Source organism: Hakea prostrata, unplaced genomic scaffold (assembly GCF_041222555.1).
Source record: "Hakea prostrata isolate BN-2017 unplaced genomic scaffold, UWA_Hpros_2 contig_16, whole genome shotgun sequence".
Taxonomy (NCBI): domain Eukaryota; kingdom Viridiplantae; phylum Streptophyta; class Magnoliopsida; order Proteales; family Proteaceae; genus Hakea; species Hakea prostrata.
In genome coordinates this window covers 96,402-102,085 of record NW_028291135.1, presented here as the reverse complement: position 1 = coordinate 102,085, position 5,684 = coordinate 96,402, and the positions used below count along the sequence as shown (strand labels likewise).

At 38.1% G+C, this 5,684-nt stretch overlaps 1 non-coding gene across 1 annotated transcript; it reads left to right on the top strand.

The window, feature by feature from the left end:
* The first annotated feature begins 5,577 nt into the window (after positions 1-5,577).
* On the top strand, positions 5,578-5,684 carry LOC148999300 (small nucleolar RNA R71). Its single transcript, XR_016170978.1, has one exon. It is a non-coding gene; the product is annotated as a small nucleolar RNA R71 (small nucleolar RNA).

Below are 5,684 nucleotides of genomic sequence, written 5' to 3'. Positions count from 1 at the left end.
CCAATGTAGATGTTGTAGATGACCAGAGCCTCCATCATCGTAACCCTACTATGGTGACCGGCCTTCGGTATTGATGTTTTGCCCGATGATGCGAGTGATAACGCGAGCAGAAGGAATCATCTCAGTGCCGCATCTTAGACTGTAGCACCTAATGTCATCCTAGAGTGTAGCACAAATCTCATGAAGCTTGTGAGGAAGCAGTGCCTCCGTGATATCTATGCCTACCAAAATCCACCAGCAGGAATCTAGATAGTGTGGTACCTCGAGTATGCGAGCTAGCACTCTCGTGGATAACCTGATCTCTGTCTCCCTAACCCGAGACTGGATGAATAATCTCATACTCCCATGTATGTCTACCTCAGTGTGGTAAGTCAGGTTGCTATAGAAATACTTGACCAACTTCGGATATACTGGGTAGTCTATAATGTGTAGATGTAGCCACCCCATAGCCCTTAGTCTCTACAGTATGCAAAATGTGCATAGGTCGTTTGTGATAATCAATCCGCTCGTACTCTATAGGAAGGTCCCGACAGTAATACTCATGCAAGAACTACGCTTGTGGTGTAGGAAAAGTGACAAGCATACATTTATCATTATTTATTTGATTTAATTTCCCATACTTAATTAACTCATAAAATTTGATCGTGTCACTAACCAATCAAAAATAAAATCCTATACTACTCTAGCTAGCAGAAAGTATGAGGTCGAACTATGGGAAACTAGAAGGCTAAGTTACTAAGATTGAATTCAACAAAACCTAATTTAAATTAAATCTATTAATGAATGCAAAAACTTTAATTATGAATACATGAAGGTCTTTGGGATTTTGAATCCCCAATACTTTTCACTAACCGATATAACTCTATGCTTCAAAACAAAGGATGATCTTTCCTAGATATGCCCTATCTTCGCAAGACTATCATCCTTTGCCGAAGCTTGGCACTTTTAGTTTGCTTAGCTATAGAACATCTTTGGCGAGACTCAAACATAATCAACTAGAAGATATAAAACAATCAAATTAATGAAATAAGCAATGGTTCTTGTACATCCCAAAGAAAAGGAACTAGCTACTCATTATAACAAATAAAGATGAAATTTAGAGAGATAGAGAGATGAGGTCTTCTTCTTGAGCAATGAGAGAGATGAGAGCCAAGATCTGTGTTCGCTATCTTTTCCTCTTCTCTGTGGCTAGCTTCTCTTTTACGTATCCCGCACATAATGAATTGGTCCTCTTTACCCATCAATTCGACCTTTATTCATTCGGATTCTGGAAAAACTCAAAACTATAATGTTGTAGATATTTTTTTATTATCTTTCCATAGCATCTTAAATCACTGCTATCCGAGTTCATACGAGAGAGATATGCTCAAAATACTCAAGGTGGGTTTGTTAACACGATTTTTCAGATCTTATTACCAATTTTGTTCCTTGGACCCCACCTGTTTCCAATTTGGATAAGATTCATGGTCTCTTTGCATTAATTAAGTTGGATCTCACTATTCATGATTTCTTGGGTAGCAAGATTGAATCCTATGATTTAATTTTAATTAAAATCCTCTAATATATTTGCCAATTTTACTCCACATTATCTATAATAACCAAAATCACCCTATTCTTGAAAAGGACACAAAATTACTCAAATAACTCTCTTTAATTAACTAAGTATGGGAAATTAAATCAAATAAATAATTATAAATGCATGCTTATCAAATACCCCCACACTTAAGTGTTTGCTAGTCCTCGAGCAAAATGAAACAATAAAAGCAATACTGAAAATAAATAAATAAAAAAACTCACTCACTTTCATAGGAATCACGGTTGCCCTTAGCATGTACAACAAGCCTATAAACCCCTTAGTTACCCTAGTGGATGAATTGTGTCTCGTGAGTGTTTGCAGAGAATACACACACAAAATTCTTAAGTGCTTTTCTAATCATTCTAGCAATAGTAATTGTAAAAAGATAGATTCCATGACAAAGACACTCCAATAAATATTGAAGGGAATATAGGCAGCCCCACACTTAAGCTCTTTACCCCCTCTCTTGAGTCTAGCTCTAAGCAAACAATTTAATCGAGAAGTCTCCTCTTATTTTCAGCCCATCAGTTCACCCTCAGATAAGACTAATCTAGGTACCAAGCAATACCAAGAACTCAGGATCTAAGCAATATTGACCTTCTTCGACATTTCACATTTATAAGCACAAATTAATTCACTTATTTCTTTAATGCACACAATTCTAGTCCGTGCAATGTCTTGCCTCTTAAGCTTTCTAGATGGTCTATGTAACGAGTGTGGGGTCAGCCGCTCTAAAGCTAGATGGTCTTAAGGGACTAGATGTAGAACACCCCTTGAACTTACTCACTCAAACCAACTAGGCTACAGGCCAAGATTGGACCAAAGATACCCCAATTGTTTGACACGAGGCACGATGTTGGTGACACTGAGACCCAATTACTAAGAAGGAGGTCTAAAATTTACCTATTTTCGATTCACCCTCAGTCTCAAAATGTAAAACCCATTACTATTCTCTCAAGAGGGTTCTCATCACATCAGATGAAATTTCTAAAACCCTTAAACTCTCATTTTGTATCTAAGAAAGGAATTAAAATGTAATTCTTACCAAAGCTAGAAAAAAATTTAGGCAGTTTTAATCTTTGTGACAATGCTCTACCAACTATCAACAAGTCCTACTCGAATTGACACCCCCCCCCCCCCCACACACACACTTAAGTTATGCAGTGACCTCAGTGCATGCAAGACATAAAGGAAAAGAAGAACATAATGAAGCAAATAGAGGAAAGAGTGTACCCGATGCTTGAAATTGTGATAAAGCACACAATAGTAAAACCTAACAAATAAAGAAAAGAACAAGAAATAACATCTAAGCAAATGGGTTGCCTCCCATAAAGCGCTAAGTTTAAAGTCTTCAGCTAGATAGTGAGAGACTCATAAAAGTCTTGAGGTAAGTCTTCTAGGTCCAACTCCTCAATACGTTGTCCATCAGCAAGGCCATCTACATAAAGCTTTAGTCACTAACCAATAACCTCTGAAATATGTCCAATCTGTGGGTTCCAAATTTGGTCAATAAATGGCAAGGCGAAGTGATCATTCTTGGTAACTTTGATCAACTTTCAGTAATTGAGGCAGCCATGCCAACCCATAGCGGTAAAAGTTGGAACAAGATCATTGTTGTCATTTGGAACCACATTGATGCCGGATTGCTTATGGACAACCTGGGTAGGACTGGCGCCTTCATTATCAGAGATTGAGAAAATAAGTTTGGCATCTAACCACTTAATCACCTCATTGGTCACTACCGCTCTCATGTTAGGATTCAGATGACGTTGAGGATCCTTATAGGGTTTCGCTCCATCCTCACAATATATCCTATGCATACATATAAAGGGTCTGTGTCCTTAAGATCATCTAAGGACCAGCCAATAGCTTCCTGGAATTCAAAAAGCACTTGTAAAAGTTGGTCCTCTTGCCTAGGTGATAGAACAGAAGAAATAATGACAGGCAAAGTTTTAGTTTGTCCTAAGAATGCATACTTTATATTGGAAGGGGGAGGTTTAAGATCCAACTTAGGGGGAGATATGAGGGTTGGGGAGATGCAGCCACTAGAGGTGGAAGCTTGAATCTAAATGTGAATGGGGACTGCTCCAAAGAAGTGGAAGAGTCCAACAATGTGTTGGTTTTCTTAATATTCAGGTCAAGTTCCCCAAATGGCAAGTAATGCTACAGGGGATCATCAATAAACATGTTTGGAGTATAATCAGCCACTATCTCATCAATAAGGTTAATTAAAAAGCACTCTTCATCCCTATTTGGGCTTAAGGATGCATTGAAGATGTTGACTCTAAGTTTGTTATTTTCAAATGATATGTCCATGACACCTGATCTACAATTGATGCAAGCATTCACTGTGGCTAAAAAGGGTCGTCCAAGAATGACTGGTGGTAACTTATTGGTAGTAGTATTGTCCATATTTAGGATTAGAAAATCAACAGAAAAATATAGATCCTCAACCTTTGCCAAAACGTTTTCAAGTAGCCCACGAGGGCGTTTAATTACAGTCTGCTAATTATAGAATCACATCAGTGGGTTTCAAATCTCATAGACCAAACCTATCATAAACTGAACCAAGTAAAATATTCACACTGACTCCCAAATCAAGCAATGCTTTGCTTATGGATAGATCTCCAATGACACATGAAATTAAAGGTGTAATCTTTAAGTTTAAGGGGCAGTTGGTTGAAAATTACCGAGCTGACTTGTTCAATTAGGTGCACAGTTTTAGGAGTCTGAGTTCTCAACTTATGCTTTTGGATGCATAAATCTTTTTAAGAATTTAGCATAAGCTGGGACTTGCTTAATATCATCCAATAGTGAGAGATTGATACGAACTTGTTGGAATAAGTGAATCATCTCTTGCATCTTAGCATTCTTTATAGAGTCTATAATTGAGGACTCAAGAGCTTCAGGGAAGGGGGTTTTTGGAGTGTAAGACTTAGGTGTAGGACCCTCAACAATTGGAATGTGCAACCCCTTACGAGAAAATTGATGGAGAATACTCACAAGTGGTGTCTCTATACTAGGCTTATGTGCATCATCACCATTCTAATGGGTCAAATCAACCTCTTCTTGACTCTCAAGATCAATAGACAATGGCTTAAAAGTAGGCAAAGGTGCATAATATTCATTCCCACTATGTATCACAACAGAGACTACTTGGACTTGTTCTTTCCTAGACCCAATTTGATGATTAGGGTTTCCTATTGGTTGACTAGGTAACTGGCCAGCGTCCCTTCTACTAATGACGTCAGCTAGTTGACCAAATTGGGTTTCTAATTTGTTAATGGACTGAGAATGAGAATGTAACAATTTAGTGTTTTGCTCTAGTCCACTAAGCGCATGTAGTACTTTATCCTTAAATGATGAATTTTGTGAGGGTGGGTGAGCTGATGGTTTTCCACTCTTATAAGCATTAAGTTGTGCATTAAATGGAGGTGGACTATAAAGTAGTTGATTAGAAGGATTGGGCATTTGGTTTTGCCATGAGAAATTTGGGTGTTTTCTCCATCCTTGGTTGTAGGTATTGGAAAATGGGTCATTGCACAATTTAGAAACTCCTTGGGCCAAATGTGCATGCTCTTGAATGAACTTAGGGTATGAGTAGCCAAATAGCAATTAGTGACATTGTGGGAAAGGCTAGAATATAAAGCACATGCTTCAACTTGATTAGGTGGAGAGAGACTTGTAGGAAACGGATATGGGGTTTGTTGTCCTAATGACAAGAGATAGTCCAATTTCTTTCATAGTAAATCAACCTTAGTGCTCATCTCAACGGTAGGATTGATTTCATAGAAAACGCTCTTTTTTTGTTGCCCAATGGATGGAATCTCAATCCTAGCTGCAGAAGCATGGTTTTGGGAGTTTTTACTAAGGGTCTCAAAAAGTTCTCATGCCTCATTTTCATTCTTGTGCATGAAATCCCACCATAAGAAGAATCAACCATTTTCCTATGTTAGTCTCTAAGGCCATCATAAAAGCACTGAACTAATTGCCATTTAGGAACAGCATGGTGGGGGCACTTTCTAAGTAATTCTCTTAGTCTTTCCCACGCCTCATGAAATTATTCTCCTTCTTGTTGGAAGAAACTCGTTATCGCTCTCCTAATACT